This window comes from Electrophorus electricus, chromosome 6 (genome assembly GCF_041902795.1).
Source record: "Electrophorus electricus isolate QZ-2024a chromosome 6, ASM4190279v1, whole genome shotgun sequence".
In the NCBI taxonomy this organism is placed as follows: Eukaryota; Metazoa; Chordata; class Actinopteri; order Gymnotiformes; family Gymnotidae; genus Electrophorus; species Electrophorus electricus.
This window is the reverse complement of record NC_137502.1, coordinates 33,259,774-33,284,614: the sequence shown is the minus strand read 5'-3', so window position 1 is coordinate 33,284,614 and position 24,841 is coordinate 33,259,774. Positions and strand designations below refer to the sequence as shown.

Here is a 24,841-nt window from a genome sequence, read left to right as displayed (position 1 = left end):
AATCAATGAGGTCTTGCCTGACCTTCCAGAGATGATGAAGGATATTCTAGAAGAGACCTTCCATTCCCTTGGGCTGGCGACATATGATTTTCAGTTCAAGCCTGTAAAGTCCTGGCTGCGTGGGAGCTGAGATAGTAGGCTGCATTCAAGAGAAAGCTAAAATATAAAAGCATTCACATTGTATACTTACACAGAAAATTATTTATTTTATTTGCAGCCTAGGCTCCAGAAACCAGTAGCACTTGTGTTGATGCCTCCCCAGGACCACCTGCATTCTTGCAGTCACTTTCACCTACAAGTTAATTCTCAACCTCGTCCAACAGCTGCCAAAACCCTCATAAAGAATGGATGGATACCTTTATGATCCATGGGCTACATTCCCAGACAAATTGATGCGATCATTCGACAGAGGAAAAAAACCTACCTAGACCACGAATGAGAAAGGAAGCGATCTGGATTGTAGTGTGTGAGGTGATGTCCAAGACTTTATGCATAAATCAAAGGAACTCTACTGATGGTGGCAAAATATCCTCCATCTGTGCAAGACAGAATAGAGACGTGATTGGGCTGGATGAATAAATGGAGATATTGGCTTGGTGCTAACACAAAATAAATATGTGAAGGATCTACTTCATGAAGAGGCTGAACAAATTTAACCTTACCCCTAATATCACCAACTACCAAAAACAAGGACTTCAATATAATTTATTAAAAACTGATGCAGTAGAATCTTTTTAAACTTGATCTGGTGATAGCCAAGGGCCGCCATTCTCGCAGTCAAACTTGACCTAGAGCAATGGAGACACTGGTTAGAAGGGGCTGAACACCCCTTCTTGGTATACACAGACCATCGAAACCTAGAGTACCTACGGTCAGCTCGATGACTCAATCCAAGACAAGCTAGGTGGTCTCCCGGTTTAACTTCACTGTGTCTTACAGACCCGGTTCAAGAATCAAAAGGTAGATGCCTTGTCACAGATCTATGACAAGAGAGAGACCAACCCGAATCCAGAGACCATCCTGCCTAATAGCTGCTTCCTAACTCCCATACTTTGGCGCTTCCAAGACGACCTGGAGAATGCTCGGAAGGATGACCCTAGCCCAGAGGAATGCCCCCCAGAAACACAATACATTTCAGCTTCCCACAGAGGAACATGACTAGAATGGGCTCATACGACCTTATGTAACGGACATCTGGGTATCACTCGCACCACGTAAGTTTTGGTGTCCCTCCCTTCCTCACGATATGCGGGCGTTACATGATGTCTTGTGTAGTTTGTGCCCAGTCACGCACCCATCGCACTATCCCTGCTGGAAAGCTACAGTCCCCGCCACATCGCCCCTGGACCCACATTGCAACAGACTTCATCACAGACTTACCTGCCTCTGAGAGAAACATGGTCATAATGCTGGTAGTGGACAAGCTGTCTAACATGTCGCCTCATTCCTTTTCCTCACTTGCCTATGGCCTTGGAAACCGCAGAAGCCATGTTCGCTTATGTATTTTGCATATTTGGTCTACCAGAAGAGATCTGATCATGGTTCCAAATTTACATCAAGTCTGGAGGCAGTTTTGTAAACTAGGAATATAACTATGAATCTCTCCTCTGGTCATCATCCCCAGTCGAATGGGTAACTCAAGAGCTCGGAAGGTTCCTCCACCAGTAGTGTACCTCACAAACTGACTGGCACAAATTCCTCACATGGGCGGAAAACGCCCGCAACTCGCTCACGCACTCCTCCACTTGGCTCACTCCCTTTGAATGCGTCCACGGTCATCTAAGATGCTCCTAGTCTGCCTTTAGTGTTGAGGAATAGTACATTATAAAAGCAAGTGACAGTACATTATGTAAAAAACAAACAAACAAAAAAAAACAGTTAAATGAGTCATATAATGAGGATTTGCCAATTAAATAATGCTGTTTGATATGCTACCTGCATAGAAATATTACTGAAATGATTCTCTTAACAGTGTGATCATGTTAATTTATCATAAAAAAGGCAATTGGATTTATTGGTTCCAAATGCACTTTTTTGTCAATTGCACTAGTTTTAAACTGTACAATTTATAAATTGTTCTGTAAAGTTGTTTACATGGTTACTGTATTGTCAGAATATCTCAGCAATAATCACAGGTTCTAGGTTTTGTTTTGTTTTTTCTTCATAAAAACAACATTTTTTATTTTCTACAGCGTGCGTTTCAGAAGTGGTCAATCAACTATTATTTTTAGCATTTATCATTTACTAAACTATAGTCTTGTTTAGATTGTGTGCATTTTCCTGATGCCTCACGATTAGCGTAGGTATATTCGTTATACATTGTTGTATATTGCGCAAATAAAATCTTCATTTAACAGGGAAATGTTTCATAGCCTAGAATCACAAAAGGTCTCATTCCAGCCCTAATATGGCGCTCAGGAATAACATTAATGCAGCCGCAGTTTTGAATTGTCGGTTGAACTGTTGCTTCGTTTATCTTAAAGCAACGTTTTTTTTTTCACTGACGGCATGTTAGTAAAGTGTTCAGCAACACTTTAACTGATAACACATGTTAAACAACTATGTTGAACAAAACTGCCATGAAATCGTTACATCAGCGCCTCGCTTCATAAACAAGTGGTCATTTCAAAGTGACAACCGTGTGCTAAGGCATCGCGTTTTATCGCTCCTTCAATCTGGCGTTCATTTCCCAGAGGGGAGGAGCACTACGACATAAGGAAAGCAATCGAGGACGAACAATTCATAAAGGTATTATGTCTACACATTGTCCCCCGTTAGAATTCGTCACATCGAACAAGCTCGTAACAGCAGATTCGCTGTTTGGCGCACACAATAACTGAACACTATTGTTAAATTAACATTATTGTTAATGAAGGCCAGGTGAGATGGGCACCTCGTCTCGGATTGTGTTCAGCTATTTAAAGCCCGGTTCGATTCAAGGAAATAGCTAGTCTTCCTTATTATCAGTCTCTCTAAACTTTTATTTGGCTCTAATGGATGCATCAAGAGTCTCTGTGTTTGTGCTCCTGATTGCTGTCCTTAGTCTTGGTAAGTGTATTTTGGTGTTTCCTTTTTTCTTATGTGTTTCAGTGGATGATTTCTCCTGATAATCAACTTGACCACCCATCTCATGTTGTAGTATTAAGTTCTCCAGCAGAGCGACAGCAGCGAGGTGAAACTGGCTTGTTGCTATCACGAGTGATCAGAGACCACGAAGGTTTGAGTGCTCTTGACATTACGGTGTCTTTTTAGGATTTAACTACCAGGGCTCGGATGACCACTGTAGTTGTATCTGCAACTTATTTTGGCTAGGGTTAATGTCTACATCTTACAGCTACCTGTGTCGTGTCTGTTTAGATGCTCATGGTGACCTACTTCAGCTCCAGGATGAGGAAGGTGGCAGTTCAGCTTTTGAACGTTCTGTAGTGGTGAAGGGAGGAACTAAGGGTGTTTGAAGGTAAAGTGTAAGCACTGGAGTGCTCCAGTCTGTTTTGGAGAACCTGTGTAGTAGCAAACCACTCACTCATGTGGGTGTAATCCTCCAGGATTTGAAATGGTTCATCAAGGAATGTTCTGCTTTCAGGTGGTGTGAGTCTAAGGGATGGCGTTCTCTGCAGCTATTGCCCTGTGCTGTGAACTTGCAGCAGGCCACCAGTACATGCCATCTGAATTGTCATGTGGGTTTGCATGGTCACAGGCTCTGGCAATTGAGTCTACCCTGCAAATGGTTTCTGAATAAATGTTCTCAAACTACTGGTCAACTTGCTTTCTTTTCCCAAAGACAAGTTTGCCTGGAGTGGTCTGGATCTTTTAAAAGCAGTATTTAAATTCCTGATTACATGAAGCCTACATTCCTGCCAATCTTGACTTAAATGGACCAAAAGACAGGTGAATTTACTGTTAATTCAGCTTGAATGAGTGGGGTGGATGTGTAATATGTCTGTATTTTGGAATGGAAGTACAGAAAGCTGGCTTTCTTTTGGCACAGAGGAGAGCTGGTATTCACAATGAGAGTTCAAGGCTGCAATGCCTTACCATGAACTACTTGGTAGCTTATTCGGTTACCATCATACATTGTTAACGGGCACAGTCATTCCACTGAATTGGTGTGTTGGCAAAGGACCCATTATCTTGGCCACTGTAGTGGAAACTATGCCAAAATTCACACATTCCATGTAAGAAACCTCTCAAAACAAATGGGGTGGCTTAAATGCACTGACTTGATCAATGTAAGGGCAGGTTTTTTTGTTTTGTTTCCCTCCCCCCTTTTAGTTGTACTACATCAAACAATCTTCCAGAAATGACTGACTGACTTGGGGCAAACATGATTACACACCACAATCAATGAGGTCTTGCCTGACTTTCCAGAGATGATGAAGGATATTCTAGAAGAGACCTTCCATTCCCTTGGGCTGGTGACATATGATATTCAGTTCAAGCCTATAAAGTCCTGGCTGCATGGGAGCTGAGATAGTAGGCTGCATTCAAGAGAAAGCTAAAATATAAAAGCATTCACATTGTATTCTTACACAGAAAATTATTTATTTTATTTGCAGCCTAGGCTCCTGAAACCAGTAGCACTTCTGTTGATGCCTCCCCAGGACCACCTGCATTCTTGCAGTCACTTTCACCTACAAGTTAATTCTCAACCTCGTCCAACAGCTGCCAAAACCCTCATACAGAATGGATGGATACCTTTATGATCCATGGGCTACATTCCCAGACAAATTGATGCGATCATTCGACAGAGGAAAAAAACCTACCTCGACCACGAATGAGAAAGGAAGCGATCTGGATTGTAGTGTGTGAGATGATGTCCAAGACTTTATGCATAAATCAAAGGAACTCTACTGATGGTGGCAAAATATCCTCCATCTGTGCAACACAGAATAGAGACGTGATTGGGCTGGATGAATAAATGGAGATATTAGCTTGGTGCTAACACAAAATAAATATGTGAAGGATCTACTTCATGAAGAGGCTCAACAAATTTAACCTTACCCCTAATATCACCAACTACCAAAAACAAGGACTTCAATATAATTTATTAAAAACTGATGCAGTAGAATCTTTTTAAACTTGATCTGGTGATAGCCAAGGGCCGCCATTCTCGCAGTCAAACTTGCCCTAGAGCAATGGAGACACTGGTTAGAAGGGGCTGAACACCCCTTCTTGGTATACACAGACCATCGAAACCTAGAGTACCTACGGTCAGCTCGATGACTCAATCCAAGACAAGCTAGGTGTTCTCCCGGTTTAACTTCACTGTGTCTTACAGACCCGGTTCCAAGAATCAAAATGTAGATGCCTTGTCACAGATCTATGACAAGAGAGAGACCATCCTGCCTAATAGCTGCTTCCTAGCTCCCATACGTTGGCGCTTCCAAGACGACCTGGAGAATGCTCTGAAGGATGACCCTAGCCCAGAGGAATGCCCCCCAGAAAAACAATACATTTCAGATTCCCACAGAGGAACATTACTAGAATGGGCTCATACGACCTTATGTAACGGACATCTGGGTATCACTCGCACCACGTACGTTTTGGTGGCCCTCCCTTCCTCACGATATGCGTGCGTTACATGATGTCTTGTGTAGTCTGTGCCCAGTCACGCACCCATCGCACTATCCCTGCTGGAAAGCTACAGTCCCCGCCACATCGCCCCTGGACCCACATTGCAACAGACTTCATCACAGACTTACCTGCCTCTGAGAGAAACATGGTCATAATGCTGGTAGTGGACAAGCTGTCTAACATGTCGCCTCATTCCTTTTCCTCACTTGCCTATGGCCTTGGAAACTGCAGAAGCCATGTTCACTTAAGTATTTTGCATATTTGGTCTACCAGAAGAGATCTGATCATGGTTCCAAATTTACATCAAGTCTGGAGGCAGTTTTGTAAACTAGGAATATAACTATGAATCTCTCCTCTGGTCACCATCCTCAGTCGACTGGGTAACTCAAGAGCTCGGAAGGTTCCTCCACCAGTAGTGTACCTCACAAACTGACTGGCACAAATTCCTCACATGGGCGGAATACGCCCGCAACTCGCTCACGCACTCCTCCACTTGGCTCACTCCCTTTGAATGAGTCCACGGTCATCTAAGATGCTCCTAGTCTGCATGTAGTGTTGAGGAATAGTACATTATAAAAGCAAGTGACAGTACATTATTTAAAAAACAAACAAACAAACAAACAAAAAAAAACAGTTAAATGAGTCATATAATGAGGATTTGACAATTAAATAATGCTGTTTGATATGCCAACTGCATAGAAATATTACTGAAATGATTCTCTTAACAGTGTGATCATGTTAATTTATCAAAAAAAAGGCAATTGGATTTATTGGTTCCAAATGCACTTTTTTGTCAATTGCACTAGTTTTAAACTGTACAATTTACAAATTGTTCTGTAAAGTTGTTTACATGGTTACTGTATTGTCAGAATATCTCAGCAAAAATCACAGGTTCTAGGTTTTGTTTTGGTTTTTCTTCGTAAAAACAACATTTTTTATTTTCTACAGCGTGCGTTTCAGAAGTGGTCAATCAACTATTATTTTTAGCATTTATCATTTACTAAACTATAGTCTTGTTTAGATTGTGTGCATTTTCCTGATGCTTCACGATTAGCGTAGGCATATTCGTTATACATTTGGCTTTCTTTTGGCACAGAGGAGAGCTGGTATTCACAATGAGAGTTCAAGGCTGCAATGCCTTACCATGAACTACTTGGTAGCTTATTCTGTTACCATCATACATTGTTAACGGGCACAGTCATGCCACTGAATTGGTGTGTTGGCAAAGGACCCATTATCTTGGCCACTGTAGTGGAAACTATGCCAAAATTCACACATTCCATGTAAGAAAGCTCTCAAAACAAATGGGGTGGTTTATATGCACTGACTTGATCAATGTAAGGGCAGGTTTTTTTGTTTTGTTTCCCTCCCTGCTTTTAGTTGTACTACAACAAACAATCTTCCAGAAATGACTGACTTGGGGCAAACATGATTACACACCACAATCAATGAGGTCTTGCCTGACCTTCCAGAGATGATGAAGGATATTCTAGAAGAGACCTTCCATTCCCTTGGGCTGGCGACATATGATTTTCAGTTCAAGCCTGCAAAGTCCTGGCTGTGTGGGAGCTGAGATAGTAGGCTGCATTCAAGAGAAAGCTAAAATATAAAAGCATTCACATTGTATTCTTACACAGAAAATTATTTATTTTATTTGCAGCCTAGGCTCCTGAAACCAGTAGCACTTCTGTTGATGCCTCCCCAGGACCACCTGCATTCTTGCAGTCACTTTCACCTACAAGTTCATTCTCAACCTCGTCCAACAGCTGCCAAAACCCTCATACAGAATGGATGGATACCTTTATGATGCATGGGCTACATTCCCAGACAAATTGATGCGATCATTCGACAGAGGAAAAAAACCTACCTAGACCACGAATGAGAAAGGAAGCGATCTGGATTGTAGTGTGTGAGATGATGTCCAAGACTTTATGCATAAATCAAAGGAACTCTACTGATGGTGGCAAAATATCCTCCATCTGTGCAAGACAGAATAGAGACGTGATTGGGCTGGATGAATAAATGGAGATATTGGCTTGGTGCTAACACAAAATAAATATGTGAAGGATCTACTTCATGAAGAGGCTGAACAAATTTAACCTTACCCCTAATATCACCAACTACCAAAAACAAGGACTTCAATATAATTTATTAAAAACTGATGCAGTAGAATCTTTTTAAACTTGATCTGGTGATAGCCAAGGGCCGCCATTCTCGCAGTCAAACTTGCCCTAGAGCAATGGAGACACTGGTTAGAAGGGGCTGAACACCCCTTTTTGGTATACACAGACCATCGAAACCTAGAGTACCTACGGTCAGCTCGATGACTCAATCCAAGACAAGCTAGGTGGTCTCCCGGTTTAACTTCACTGTGTCTTACAGACCTGGTTCCAAGAATCAAAAGGTAGATGCCTTGTCACAGATCTATGACAAGAGAGAGACCAACCCGAATCGAGAGACCATCCTGCCTAATAGCTGCTTCCTAGCTCCCATACGTTGGCGCTTCCAAGATGACCTGGAGAATGCTCTGAAGGATGACCCTAGCCCAGAGGAATGCCCCCCAGAAACACAATACATTTCAGCTTCCCACAGAGGAACATGACTAGAATGGGCTCATACGACCTTATGTAACGGACATCTGGGTATCACTCGCACCACGTAAGTTTTGGTGGCCCTCCCTTCCTCACGATATGTGTGCGTTACATGATGTCTTGTGTAGTTTGTGCCTAGTCATGCACCCATCGCACTATCCCTGCTGGAAAGCTACAGTCCCCGCCACATCGCCCCTGGACCCACATTGCAACAGATTCATCACAGACTTACCTGCCTCTGAGAGAAACATGGTCATAATGCTGGTAGTGGACAAGCTGTCTAACATGTCGCCTCATTCCTTTTCCTCACTTGCCAATGGCCTTGGAAACTGCAGAAGCCATGTTCGCTTATGTATTTTGCATATTTGGTCTACCAGAAGAGATCTGATCATGGTTCCAAATTTACATCAAGTCTGGAGGCAGTTTTGTAAACTAGGAATATAACTATGAATGTCTCCTCTGGTCACCATCCTCAGTCGACTGGGTAACTCAAGAGCTCGGAAGGTTCCTCCACCAGTAGTGTACCTCACAAACTGACTGGCACAAATTCCTCACATGGGCGGAATACGCCCGCAACTCGCTCACGCACTACTAACTTGGCTCACTCCCTTTGAATGCATCCACGGTCATCTAAGATGCTCCTAGTCTGCATGTAGTGTTGAGGAATAGTACATTATAAAAGCAAGTGAGAATACATTATTTAAAAAACAAACAAACAAACAAACAAAAAAAAAACAGTTAAATGAGTCATATAATGAGGATTTGAAAATTAAATAATGCTGTTTGATATGCCAACTGCATAGAAATTTTACTGAAATGATTCTCTTAACAGTGTGATCATGTTAATTTATCATAAAAAAAGGCAATTGGATTTATTGGTTCCAAATGCACTTTTTTGTCAATTGCACTAGTTTTAAACTGTACAATTTATAAATTGTTCTGTAAAGTTGTTTACATGGTTACTGTATTGTCAGAATATCTCAGTAAAAATCACAGGTTCTAGGTTGTGTTTTGTTTTTTCTTCGTAAAAACAACATTTTTTATTTTATACAGCGTGCGTTTCAGAAGTGGTCAATCAACTATTATTTTTAGCATTTATCATTTACTAAACTATAGTCTTGTTTAGATTGTGTGCATTTTCCTGATGCCTCACGATTAGCGTAGGCATATTCGTTATACATTTGGCTTTCTTTTGGCACATAGGAGAGCTGGTATTCACAATGAGAGTTCAAGGCTGCAATGCCTTACCATGAACTACTTGGTAGCTTATTCTGTTACCATCATACATTGTTAACGGGCACAGTCATTCCACTGAATTGGTGTGTTGGCAAAGGACCCATTATCTTGGCCACTGTAGTGGAAACTATGCCAAAATTCACACATTCCATGTAAGAAAGCTCTCAAAACAAATGGGGTGGTTTATATGCACTGACTTGATCAATGTAAGGGCAGGTTTTTTTGTTTTGTTTCCCTCCCCCCCTTTTAGTTGTACTACATTAAACAATCTTCCAGAAATGACTGACTGACTTGGGGCAAACATGATTACACACCACAATCAATGAGGTCTTGCCTGACCTTCCAGAGCTGATGAAGGATATTCTAGAAGAGACCTTCCATTCCCTTGGGCTGGCGACATATGATTTTCAGTTCAAGCCTGCAAAGTCCTGGCTGCGTGGGAGCTGAGATAGTAGGCTGCGTTCAAGAGAAAGCTAAAATATAAAAGCATTCACATTGTATTCTTACACAGAAAATTATTTATTTTATTTGCAGCCTAGGCTCCTGAAACCAGTAGCACTTCTGTTGATGCCTCCCCAGGACCACCTGCATTCTTGCAGTCACTTTCACCTACAAGTTAATTCTCAACCTCGTCCAACAGCTGCCAAAACCCGCATACAGAATGGATGGATACCTTTATGATCCATGGGCTACATTCCCAGACAAATTGATGCGATCATTCGACAGAGGAAAAAAACCTACCTAGACCACGAATGAGAAAGGAAGCGATCTGGATTGTAGTGTGTGAGATGATGTCCAAGACTTTATGCATAAATCAAAGGAACTCTACTGATGGTGGGAAGATATCCTCCATCTGTGCAAGACAGAATAGAGACGTGATTGGGCTGGATGAATAAATGGAGATATTAGCTTGGTGCTAACACAAAATAAGTATGTGAAGGATCTACTTCATGAAGAGGCTGAACAAATTTAACCTTACCCCTAATATCACCAACTACCAAAAACAAGGACTTCAATATAATTTATTAAAAACTGATGCAGTAGAATCTTTTTAAACTTGATCTGGTGATAGCCAAGGGCCGCCATTCTCGCAGTCAAACTTGCCCTAGAGCAATGGAGACACTGGTCAGAAGGGGCTGAACACCCCTTCTTGGTATACACAGACCATCGAAACCTAGAGTACCTACGGTCAGCTCGATGACTCAATCCAAGACAAGCTAGGTGGTCTCCCGGTTTAACTTCACTGTGTCTTACAGACCCGGTTCCAAGAATCAAAAGGTAGATGCCTTATCACAGATCTATGACAAGAGAGAGACCAACCCGAATCGAGAGACTATCCTGCCTAATAGCTGCTTCCTAGCTCCCATACGTTGGCGCTTCCAAGACGACCTGGAGAATGCTCTGAAGGATGACCCTAGCCCAGAGGAATGCCCCCCAGAAAAACAATACATTTCAGCTTCCCACAGAGGAACATGACTAGAATGGGCTCATACGACCTTATGTAACGGACATCTGGGTATCACTCGCACCACGTAAGTTTTGGTGGCCCTCCCTTCCTCACGATATGTGTGCGTTACATGATGTCTTGTGTAGTTTGTGCCCAGTCACGCACCCATCGCACTATCCCTGCTGGAAAGCTACAGTCCCCGCCACATCGCCCCTGGACCCACATTGCAACAGATTCATCACAGACTTACCTGCCTCTGAGAGAAACATGGTCATAATGCTGGTAGTGGACAAGCTGTCTAACATGTCGCCTCATTCCTTTTCCTCACTTGCCAATGGCCTTGGAAACTGCAGAAGCCATGTTCGCTTATGTATTTTGCATATTTGGTCTACCAGAAGAGATCTGATCATGGTTCCAAATTTACATCAAGTCTGGAGGCAGTTTTGTAAACTAGGAATATAACTATGAATGTCTCCTCTGGTCACCATCCTCAGTCGACTGGGTAACTCAAGAGCTCGGAAGGTTCCTCCACCAGTAGTGTACCTCACAAACTGACTGGCACAAATTCCTCACATGGGCGGAATACGCCCGCAACTCGCTCACGCACTACTAACTTGGCTCACTCCCTTTGAATGCATCCACGGTCATCTAAGATGCTCCTAGTCTGCATGTAGTGTTGAGGAATAGTACATTATAAAAGCAAGTGAGAATACATTATTTAAAAAACAAACAAACAAACAAACAAAAAAAAAACAGTTAAATGAGTCATATAATGAGGATTTGAAAATTAAATAATGCTGTTTGATATGCCAACTGCATAGAAATTTTACTGAAATGATTCTCTTAACAGTGTGATCATGTTAATTTATCATAAAAAAAGGCAATTGGATTTATTGGTTCCAAATGCACTTTTTTGTCAATTGCACTAGTTTTAAACTGTACAATTTATAAATTGTTCTGTAAAGTTGTTTACATGGTTACTGTATTGTCAGAATATCTCAGTAAAAATCACAGGTTCTAGGTTGTGTTTTGTTTTTTCTTCGTAAAAACAACATTTTTTATTTTATACAGCGTGCGTTTCAGAAGTGGTCAATCAACTATTATTTTTAGCATTTATCATTTACTAAACTATAGTCTTGTTTAGATTGTGTGCATTTTCCTGATGCCTCACGATTAGCGTAGGCATATTCGTTATACATTTGGCTTTCTTTTGGCACATAGGAGAGCTGGTATTCACAATGAGAGTTCAAGGCTGCAATGCCTTACCATGAACTACTTGGTAGCTTATTCTGTTACCATCATACATTGTTAACGGGCACAGTCATTCCACTGAATTGGTGTGTTGGCAAAGGACCCATTATCTTGGCCACTGTAGTGGAAACTATGCCAAAATTCACACATTCCATGTAAGAAAGCTCTCAAAACAAATGGGGTGGTTTATATGCACTGACTTGATCAATGTAAGGGCAGGTTTTTTTGTTTTGTTTCCCTCCCCCCCTTTTAGTTGTACTACATTAAACAATCTTCCAGAAATGACTGACTGACTTGGGGCAAACATGATTACACACCACAATCAATGAGGTCTTGCCTGACCTTCCAGAGCTGATGAAGGATATTCTAGAAGAGACCTTCCATTCCCTTGGGCTGGCGACATATGATTTTCAGTTCAAGCCTGCAAAGTCCTGGCTGCGTGGGAGCTGAGATAGTAGGCTGCGTTCAAGAGAAAGCTAAAATATAAAAGCATTCACATTGTATTCTTACACAGAAAATTATTTATTTTATTTGCAGCCTAGGCTCCTGAAACCAGTAGCACTTCTGTTGATGCCTCCCCAGGACCACCTGCATTCTTGCAGTCACTTTCACCTACAAGTTAATTCTCAACCTCGTCCAACAGCTGCCAAAACCCGCATACAGAATGGATGGATACCTTTATGATCCATGGGCTACATTCCCAGACAAATTGATGCGATCATTCGACAGAGGAAAAAAACCTACCTAGACCACGAATGAGAAAGGAAGCGATCTGGATTGTAGTGTGTGAGATGATGTCCAAGACTTTATGCATAAATCAAAGGAACTCTACTGATGGTGGGAAGATATCCTCCATCTGTGCAAGACAGAATAGAGACGTGATTGGGCTGGATGAATAAATGGAGATATTAGCTTGGTGCTAACACAAAATAAGTATGTGAAGGATCTACTTCATGAAGAGGCTGAACAAATTTAACCTTACCCCTAATATCACCAACTACCAAAAACAAGGACTTCAATATAATTTATTAAAAACTGATGCAGTAGAATCTTTTTAAACTTGATCTGGTGATAGCCAAGGGCCGCCATTCTCGCAGTCAAACTTGCCCTAGAGCAATGGAGACACTGGTCAGAAGGGGCTGAACACCCCTTCTTGGTATACACAGACCATCGAAACCTAGAGTACCTACGGTCAGCTCGATGACTCAATCCAAGACAAGCTAGGTGGTCTCCCGGTTTAACTTCACTGTGTCTTACAGACCCGGTTCCAAGAATCAAAAGGTAGATGCCTTGTCACAGATCTATGACAAGAGAGAGACCAACCCGAATCGAGAGACTATCCTGCCTAATAGCTGCTTCCTAGCTCCCATACGTTGGCGCTTCCAAGACGACCTGGAGAATGCTCTGAAGGATGACCCTAGCCCAGAGGAATGCCCCCCAGAAAAACAATACATTTCAGCTTCCCACAGAGGAACATGACTAGAATGGGCTCATACGACCTTATGTAACGGACATCTGGGTATCACTCGCACCACGTAAGTTTTGGTGGCCCTCCCTTCCTCACGATATGTGTGCGTTACATGATGTCTTGTGTAGTTTGTGCCCAGTCACGCACCCATCGCACTATCCCTGCTGGAAAGCTACAGTCCCCGCCACATCGCCCCTGGACCCACATTGCAACAGATTCATCACAGACTTACCTGCCTCTGAGAGAAACATGGTCATAATGCTGGTAGTGGACAAGCTGTCTAACATGTCGCCTCATTCCTTTTCCTCACTTGCCTATGGCCTTGGAAACTGCAGAAGCCATGTTCACTTAAGTATTTTGCATATTTGGTCTACCAGAAGAGATCTGATCATGGTTCCAAATTTACATCAAGTCTGGAGGCAGTTTTGTAAACTAGGAATATAACTATGAATGTCTCCTCTGGTCACCATCCTCAGTCGACTGGGTAACTCAAGAGCTCGGAAGGTTCCTCCACCAGTAGTGTACCTCACAAACTGACTGGCACAAATTCCTCACATGGGCGGAATACGCCCGCAACTCGCTCACGCACTCCTCCACTTGGCTCACTCCCTTTGAATGCATCCACGGTCATCTAAGATGCTCCTAGTCTGCATGTAGTGTTGAGGAATAGTACATTATAAAAGCAAGTGACAATACATTATTTAAAAAACAAACAAACAAACAAACAAACAAAAAAAAGTTAAATGAGTCATATAATGAGGATTTGACAATTAAATAATGCTGTTTGATATGCCAACTGCATAGAAATTTTACTGAAATGATTCTCTTAACAGTGTGATCATGTTAATTTATCATAAAAAAAAGCCAATTGGATTTATTGGTTCCAAATGCATTTTTTTGTCAATTGCATAGTAGAGCTGAGATAGTAGGCTGCATTCAAGAGAAAGCTAAAATATAAAAGCATTCACATTGTATTCTTACACAGAAAATTATTTATTTTATTTGCAGCCTAGGCTCCTGAAACCAGTAGCACTTCTGTTGATGCCTCCCCATGACCACCTGCATTCTTGCAGTCACTTTCACCTACAAGTTAATTCTCAACCTCGTCCAACAGCTGCCAAAACCCTCATACAGAATGGATGGATACCTTTATGATCCATGGGCTACATTCCCAGACAAATTGATGCGATCATTCGACAGATGAAAAAAACCTACATAGACCACGAATGAGAAAGGAAGCGATCTGGATTGTAGTGTGTGAGATGATGTCCAAGACTTTATGCATAAATCAAAGGAACTCTACTGATGGTGGCAAAATATCCTCCATCTGTGCAAGACAGAATAGAGACGTGATTGGGCTGGATGAATAAATGGAGATATTAGCTTGGTGCTAACACAAAATAAATATGTGAAGGATCTACTTCATGAAGAGAAGTACATTATGAAGACAGTACATTATGTAAAAAACAAACAAACAAACAAAAAACAGTTAAATGAGTCATATAATGAGGATTTGACAATTAAATAATGCTGTTTGAAATGCCACCTGCATAGAAGTATTACTGAAATGATTCTCTTAAGAGTGTGATCATGTTAATTTATCAAAAAAAAAAACTCTATTGGATTTATTGGTTCTAAATGTACTTTTTTGTCAATTGCACTAGTTTTAAACTGTACAATTTACAAATTGTTCTGTAAAGTTGTTTACATGGTTACTGTATTGTCAGAATATCTCAGCAAAAATCACAGGTTCTAGGTTTTGTTTTGTTTTTTCTTCGTAAAAACAACATTTTTTATTTTCTACAGCGTGCGTTTCAGAAGTGGTCAATCAACTATTATTTTTAGCATTTATCATTTCCTAAACTATAGTCTTGTTTAGATTGTGTGCATTTTCCTGATGCCTCACGATTAGAGTAGGCATATTCGTTATACATTTGGCTTTCTTTTGGCACAGAGGAGAGCTGGTATTCACAATGAGAGTTCAAGGCTGCAATGCCTTACCATGAACTACTTGGTAGCTTATTCTGTTACCATCATACATTGTTAACGGGCACAGTCATTCCACTGAATTGGTGTGTTGGCAAAGGACCCATTATCTTGGCCACTGTAGTGGACACTATGCCAAAATTCACACATTCCATGTAAGAAAGCTCTCAAAACAAATGTGGTGGTTTATATGCACTGACTTGATCAATGTAAGGGCAGGTTTTTTTGTTTTGTTTCCCTCCCCCCCTTTTAGTTGTACTACAACAAACAATCTTCCAGAAATGACTGACTGACTTGGGGCAAACATGATTACACACCACAATCAATGAGGTCTTGCCTGACCTTCCAGAGATGATGAAGGATATTCTAGAAGAGACCTTCCATTCCCTTGGGCTGGCGACATATGATTTTCAGTTCAAGCCTGCAAAGTCCTGGCTGCGTGGGAGCTGAGATAGTAGGCTGCATTCAAGAGAAAGCTAAAATATAAAAGCATTCACATTGTATTCTTACACAGAAAATTATTTATTTTATTTGCAGCCTAGGCTCCTGAAACCAGTAGCACTTGTGTTGATGCCTCCCCAGGACCACCTGCATTCTTGCAGTCACTTTCACCTACAAGTTAATTCTCAACCTCGTCCAACAGCTGCCAAAACCCTCATAAAGAATGGATGGATACCTTTATGATCCATGGGCTACATTCCCAGACAAATTGATGCGATCATTCGACAGAGGAAAAAAACCTACCTAGACCACGAATGAGAAAGGAAGCGATCTGGATTGTAGTGTGTGAGATGATGTCCAAGACTTTATGCATAAATCAAAGGAACTCTACTGATGGTGGCAAAATATCCTCCATCTGTGCAAGACAGAATAGAGACTTGATTGGGCTGGATGAATAAATGGAGATATTGGCTTGGTGCTAACACAAAATAAATATGTGAAGGATCTACTTCATGAAGAGGCTGAACAAATTTAACCTTACCCCTAATATCACCAACTACCAAAAACAAGGACTTCAATATAATTTATTAAAAACTGATGCAGTAGAATCTTTTTAAACTTGATCTGGTGATAGCCAAGGGCTGCCATTCTCGCAGTCAAACTTGCCCTAGAGCAATGGAGACACTGGTTAGAAGGGGCTGAACACCCCTTCTTGGTATACACAGACCATCGAAACCTAGAGTACCTACGGTCAGCTCGATGACTCAATCCAAGACAAGCTAGGTGGTCTCCCGGTTTAACTTCACTGTGTCTTAAAGACCCGGTTCCAAGAATCAAAAGGTAGATGCCTTGTCACAGATCTATGACAAGAGAGAGACCAACCCGAATCCAGAGACCATCCTGCCTAATAGCTGCTTCCTAGCTCCCATACGTTTGCTCTTCCAAGACGACCTGGAGAATGCTCTGAAGGATGAACTTAGCCCAGAGGAATGCTCCCCAGAAACACAATACATTTCAGCTTCCCACAGAGGAACATGACTAGAATGGGCTCATACGACATTATGTAACGGACATCTGGGTATCACTCGCACCACGTAACTTTTGGTGGCCATCCCTTCCTCACGATATGCGTGCTTTACATGATGTCTTGTGTAGTCTGTGCCCAGTGACGCACCCATCACACTATCCCTGCTGGAAAGCTACAGTCCCCGCCACATCGCCCCTGGACCCACATTGCAACAGACTTCATCACAGACTTACCTGCCTCTGAGAGAAACATGGTCATAATGCTGGTAGTGGACAAGCTGTCTAACATGTCGCCTCATTCCTTTTCCTCACTTGCCTATGGCCTTGGAAACCGCAGAAGCCATGTTCACTTATGTATTTTGCATATTTGGTCTACCAGAAGAGATCTGATCATGGTTCCAAATTTACATCAAGTCAGGAGGCAGTTTTGTAAACTAGGAATCTAACTATGAATCGCTCCTCTGGTCATCATCCCCAGTCGACTGGCTAACTCAAGAGGTCGGAAGGTTCCTCCACCAGTAGTGTACCTCACAAACTGACTGGCACAAATTCCTCACATGGCCGGAATACGCCCGCAACTCGCTCACGCACTCCTCCACTTGGCTCACTCCCTTTGAATGCATCCACGGTCATCTAAGATGCTCCTATTCTGCCTGTAGTGTTGAGGAATAGTACATTATAAAAGCAAGTGACAGTACATTATGTAAAAAACAAACAAACAAAAAAAAACAGTTAAATGAGTCATATAATGAGGATTTGACAATTAAATAATGCTGTTTGATATGCTACCTGCATAGAAATATTACTGAAATGATTCTCTTAACAGTGTGATCATGTTAATTTATCATAAAAAAGGCAATTGGATTTATTGGTTACAAATGCAATTTTTTGTCAATTGCACTAGTTTTAAACTGTACAATTTATAAATTGTTCTGTAAAGTTGTTTACATGGTTACTGTATTGTCAGAATATCTCAGCAAAAATCACAGGTTCTAGGTTGTGTTTTGTTTTTTCTTCGTAAAAACAACATTTTTTATTTTCTACAGCGTGCGTTTCAGAAGTGGTCAATCAACTATTATTTTTAGCATTTATCATTTACTAAACTATAGTCTTGTTTAGATTGTGTGCATTTTCCTGATGCCTCACGATTAGCGTAGGCATATTCGTTATACATTTGGCTTTCTTTTGGCACAGAGGAGAGCTGGTATTCCCAATGAGAGTTCAAGGCTGCAATGCCTTACCATGAACTACTTGGTAGCTTATTCTGTTACCATCATACATTGTTAACGGGCACAGTCATTCCACTGAATTGGTGTTGGCAAAGGACCCATTATCTTGGCCACTGTAGTGGAAACTATGCCAAAATTCACACATTCCATGTAAGAAAGCTCTCAAAACAAATGGGGTGGTTTATATGCACTGACTTGATCAATGTAAGGGCAGGTTTTTTTGTTTTGTTTCCCCCCCCCTTTTAGTTGTACTACAACAAACAATCTTCCAGAAATGACTGACTGACTTGGGGCAAACATGATTACACACCACAATCAATGAGGTCTTGCCTGACCTTCCAGAGATGATGAAGGATATTCTAGAAGAGACCTTCCATTCCCTTGGGCTGGCGCCATATGATTTTCAGTTCAAGCCTGCAAAGTCCTGGTTGCGTGGGAGCTGAGATAGTAGGCGGCATTCAAGAGAAAGCTAAAATATAAAAGCATTCACATTGTATACTTACACAGAAAATTATTTATTTTATTTGCAGCCTAGGCTCCTGAAACCAGTAGCACTTGTGTTGATGCCTCCCCAGGACCACCTGCATTCTTGCAGTCACTTTCACCTACAAGTTAGTTCTCAACCTCGTCCAACAGCTGCCAAAACCCTCATAAAGAATGGATGGATACCTTTATGATCCATGGGCTACATTCCCAGACAAATTGATGCGATCATTCGACAGAGGAAAAAAACCTACCTAGACCACGAATGAGAAAGGAAGCGATCTGGATTGTAGTGTGTGAGATGATGTCCAAGACTTTATGCATAAATCAAAGGAACTCTACTGATGGTGGCAAAATATCCTCCATCTTTGCAAGACAGAATAGAGACTTGATTGGGCTGGATGATTAAATGGAGATATTGGCTTGGTGCTAACACAAAATAAATATGTGAAGGATCTACTTCATGAAGAGGCTGAACAAATTTAACCTTACCCCTAATATCACCAACTACCAAAAACAAGGACTTCAATATAATTTATTAAAAACTGATGCAGTAGAATCTTTTTAAACTTGATCTGGTGATAGCCAAGGGCTGCCATTCTCGCAGTCAAACTTGCCCTAGAGCAATGGAGACACTGGTTAGAAGGGGCTGAACACCCCTTCTTGGTATACACAGACCATCGAAACCTAGAGTACCTACGGTCAGCTCGATGACTCAATCCAAGACAAGCTAGGTGGTCTCCCGGTTTAACTTCACTGTGTCTTACAGACCCGGTTCCAAGAATCAAAAGGTAGATGCCTTGTCACAGATCTATGACAAGAGAGAGACCAACCCGAATCCAGAGACCATCCTGCCTAATAGCTGCTTCCTAGCTCCCATACGTTGGCTCTTCCAAGACGACCTGGAGAATGCTCTGAAGGATGAACTTAGCCCAGAGGAATGCCCCCCAGAAACACAATACATTTCAGCTTCCCACAGAGGAACATGACTAGAATGGGCTCATACGACCTTATGTAACGGACATCTGGGTATCACTCGCACCACGTAAGTTTTGGTGGCCCTCCCTTCCTCACGATATGTGTGCTTTACATGATGTCTTGTGTAGTCTGTGCCCAGTCACGCACCCATCGCACTATCCCTGCTGGAAAGCTACAGTCCCTGCCACATCGCCCCTGGACCCACATTGCAACAGACTTCATCACAGACTTACCTGCCTCTGAGAGAAACATGGTCATAATGCTGGTAGTGGACAAGCTGTCTAACATGTCGCCTCATTCCTTTTCCTCACTTGCCTATGGCCTTGGAAACCGCAGAAGCCATGTTCACTTATGTATTTTGCATATTTGGTCTACCAGAAGAGATCTGATCATGGTTCCAAATTTACATCAAGTCTGGAGGCTGTTTTGTAAACTAGGAATATAACTATGAATCTCTCCTCTGGTCACCATCCTCAGTCGACTGGGTAACTCAAGAGGTTGGAAGGTTCCTTCACCAGTAGTGTACCTCACAAACTGACTGGCACAAATTCCTCACATGGACGGAATACGCCCGCAACTCGCTCACGCACTCCTCCACTTGGCTCACTCCGTTTGATTGCGTCCACGGTCATCTAAGATGCTCATAGTCTGCCTGTAGTGTTGAGGAATAGTACATTATAAAAGCAAGTGACAGTACATTATGTAAAAAACAAACAAACAAAAAAAAACAGTTAAATGAGTCATATAATGAGGATTTGACAATTAAATAATGCTGTTTGATATGCTACCTGCATAGAAATATTACTGAAATGATTCTCTTAACAGTGTGATCATGTTAATTTATCATAAAAAAGGCAATTGGATTTATTGGTTCCAAATGCAATTTTTTGTCAATTGCACTAGTTTTAAACTGTACAATTTATAAATTGTTCTGTAAAGTTGTTTACATGGTTACTGTATTGTCAGAATATCTCAGCAAAAATCACAGGTTCTAGGTTTTGTTTTGTTTTTTCTTCGTAAAAACATTTTTTATTTTCTACAGCGTGCGTTTCAGAAGTGGTCAATCAACTATTATTTTTAGCATTCATCATTTACTAAACTATAGTCTTGTTTAGATTGTGTGCATTTTCCTGATGCCTCACGATTAGCGTAGGCATATTCGTTATACATTTGGCTTTCTTTTGGCACAGAGGAGAGCTGGTATTCCCAATGAGAGTTCAAGGCTGCAATGCCTTACCATGAACTACTTGGTAGCTTATTCTGTTACCATCATACATTGTTAACGGGCACAGTCATTCCACTGAATTGGTGTGTTGGCAAAGGACCCATTATCTTGGCCACTGTAGTGGAAACTATGCCAAAATTCACACATTCCATGTAAGAAAGCTCTCAAAACAAATGGGGTGGCTTAAATGCACTGACTTGATCAATGTAAGGGCAGGTTTTTTTGTTTTGTTTCCCTCCCCCCTTTTAGTTGTACTACATCAAACAATCTTCCAGAAATGACTGACTGACTTGGGGCAAACATGATTAGACACCACAATCAATGAGGTCTTGCCTGACCTTCCAGAGATGATGAAGGATATTCTAGAAGAGACCTTCCATTCCCTTGGGCTGGTGACATATGATTTTCAGTTCAAGCCTGCAAAGTCCTGGCTGCGTGGGAGCTGAGATAGTAGGCTGCATTCAAGAGAAAGCTAAAATATAAAAGCATTCACATTGTATTCTTACACAGAAAATTATTTATTTTATTTGCAGCCTAGGCTCCTGAAACCAGTAGCACTTCTGTTGATGCCTCCCCAGGACCACCTGCATTCTTGCAGTCACTTTCACCTACAAGTTAATTCTCAACCTCGTCCAACAGCTGCCAAGACCCTCATACAGAAAGGATGGATACCTTTATGATCCATGGGCTACATTCCCAGACAAATTGATGCGATCATTCGACAGAGGAAAAAAACCTACCTAGACCACGAATGAGAAAGAAAGCGATCTGGATTGTAGTGTGTGAGATGATGTCCAAGACTTTATGCATAAATCAAAGGAACTCTGCTGATGGTGGCAAAATATCCTCCATCTGTGCAAGACAGAATAGAGATGTGATTGGGCTGGATGAATAAATGGAGATATTGGCTTGGTTCTAACACAAAATAAATATGTGAAGGATCTACTTCATTTAGAGGCTGAACAAATTTAACCTTACCCCTAATATCACCAACTACCAAAAACAAGGACTTCAATATAATTTTTTAAAAACTGATGCAGTAGAATCTTTTTAAACTTGATCTGGTGATAGCCAAGGGCCGCCATTCTCGCAGTCAAACTTGCCCTAGAGCAATGGAGACACTGGTCAGAAGGGGCTGAACACCGCTTCTTGGTATACACAGACCATCGAAACCTAGAGTGTCTACGGTCAGCTCGATGACTCAATCCAAGACAAGCTAGGTGGTCTCCCGGTTTACCTTCACTGTGTCTTACAGACCCAGTTCCAAGAATCAAAAGGTAGATGCCTTGTCACAGATCTATGACAAGAGAGAGACCAACCCGAATCCAGAGACCATCCTGCCTAATAGCTGCTTCCTAGCTCCCATACGTTGACGCTTCCAAGATGACCTGGAGAATGCTCTGAAGGATGACCCTAGCCCAGAGGAATGCCCCCCAGAAACACAATACATTTCAGCTTCCCACAGAGGAACATGACTAGAATGGGCTCATACAACCTTATGTAACGGACATCTGGGTATCAATCGCACCACGTAACTTTTGGTGGCCCTCCCTTCCTCACGATATGCGTGCTTTACATGATGTCTTGTGTAGTCTGTGCCCAGTCACGCACCCATCGCACTATCCCTGCTGGAAAGCTACAGTCCCCGCCACATCGCCCCTGGACTCACATTGCAACAGACTTCATCACAGACTTACCTGCCTCTGAGAGAAACATGGTCATATTGCTGGTAGTGGACAAGCTGTCTAACATGTCGCCTCATTCCTTTTCCTCACTTGCCTATGGCCTTGGAAACCGCAGAAGCCATGTTCACTTATGTATTTTGCATATTTGGTCTACCAGAAGAGATCTGATCATGGTTCCAAATTTACATCAAGTCAGGAGGCAGTTTTGTAAACTAGGAATATAACTATGAATCGCTCCTCTGGTCATCATCCCCAGTCGACTGGGTAACTCAAGAGGTCAGAAGGTTCCTCCACCAGTAGTGTACCTCACAAACTGACTGGCCCAAATTCCTCATATGGGCGGAATACGCCCCCAACTCGCTCATGCAATCCTCCACTTGGCTCACTCCCTTTGAATGCGTCCACGGTCATCTAAGATGCTCCAAGTCTGCCTGTAGTGTTGAGGAATAGTACATTATAAAAGCAAGTGACAGTACATTATTTAAAAAACAAACAAACAAACAAACAAAAAAAAACAGTTAAATGAGTCATATAATGAGGATTTGACAATTAAATAATGCTGTTTGATATGCCAACTGCATAGAAATATTACTGAAATGATTCTCTTAACAGTGTGATCATGTTAATTTATCATAAAAAAGGCAATTGGATTTATTGGTTCCAAATGCACTTTTTTGTCAATTGCACTAGTTTTAAACTGTACAATTTATAAATTGTTCTGTAAAGTTGTTTACATGGTTACTGTATTGTCAGAATATCTCAGCAAAAATCACAGGTTCTAGGTTGTGTTTTGTTTTTTCTTCGTAAAAACAACATTTTTTATTTTCTACAGCGTGCGTTTCAGAAGTGGTCAATCAACTATTATTTTTAGCATTTATCATTTACTAAACTATAGTCTTGTTTAGATTGTGTGCATTTTCCTGATGCCTCACGATTAGCGTAGGCATATTCGTTATACATTTGGCTTTCTTTTGGCACAGAGGAGAGCTGGTATTCACAATGAGAGTTCAAGGCTGCAATGCCATACCATGAACTACTTGGTAGCTTATTCGGTTACCATCATACATTGTTAACGGGCACAGTCATTCCACTGAATTGGTGTGTTGGCAAAGGACCCATTATCTTGGCCACTGTAGTGGAAACTATGCCAAAATTCACACATTCCATGTAAGAAAGCTCTCAAAACAAATGGGGTGGTTTATATGCACTGACTTGATCAATGTAAGGGCAGGTTTTTTTGTTTTGTTTCCCTCCCCCCTTTTAGTTGTACTACAACAAACAATCTTCCAGAAATGACTGACTGACTTGGGGCAAACATGATTACACACCACAATCAATGAGGTCTTGCCTGACCTTCCAGAGATGATGAAGGATATTCTAGAAGAGACCTTCCATTCCCTTGGGCTGGCGACATATGATTTTCAGTTCAAGCCTGCAAAGTCCTGGCTGCGTGGGAGCTGAGATAGTAGGCTGCATTCAAGAGAAAGCTAAAATATAAAAGCATTCACATTGTATTCTTACACAGAAAATTATTTATTTTATTTGCAGCCTAGGCTCCTGAAACCAGTAGCACTTCTGTTGATGCCTCCCCAGGACCACCTGCATTCTTGCAGTCACTTTCACCTACAAGTTCATTCTCAACCTCGTCCAACAGCTGCCAAAACCCTCATACAGAATGGATGGATACCTTTATGATCCATGGGCTACATTCCCAGACAAATTGATGCGATCATTCGACAGAGGAAAAAAACCTACCTAGACCACGAATGAGAAAGGAAGCGATCTGGATTGTAGTGTGTGAGATGATGTCCAAGACTTTATGCATCAATCAAAGGAACTCTACTGATGGTGGCAAAATATCCTCCATCTGTGCAAGACAGAATAGAGACGTGATTGGGCTGGATGAATAAATTGAGATATTAGCTTGGTGCTAATACAAAATAAATATGTGAAGGATCTACTTCATGAAGAGGCTGAACAAATTTAACCTTACCCCTAATATCACCAACTACCAAAAACAAGGACTTCAATATAATTTTTTAAAAACTGATGCAGTAGAATCTTTTTAAACTTGATCTGGTGATAGCCAAGGGCCGCCATTCTCGCAGTCAAACTTGCCCTAGAGCAATGGAGACACTCGTCAGAAGGGGCTGAACACCCCTTCTTGGTATACACAGACCATCGAAACCTAGAGTGCCTACGGTCAGCTCGATGACTCAAT

General features: G+C 41.6%; 1 long non-coding RNA gene across 1 annotated transcript; it reads left to right on the top strand.

The window, feature by feature from the left end:
* The first annotated feature begins 2,963 nt into the window (after nucleotides 1-2,963).
* LOC145658459 (uncharacterized) lies at nucleotides 2,964-3,677 on the top strand. The gene is made up of 4 exons (XR_014124029.1): nucleotides 2,964-3,048; nucleotides 3,140-3,217; nucleotides 3,358-3,457; nucleotides 3,584-3,677. It is a non-coding gene; the product is annotated as an uncharacterized LOC145658459 (long non-coding RNA).
* The last annotated feature ends 21,164 nt before the right edge of the window (nucleotides 3,678-24,841 follow it).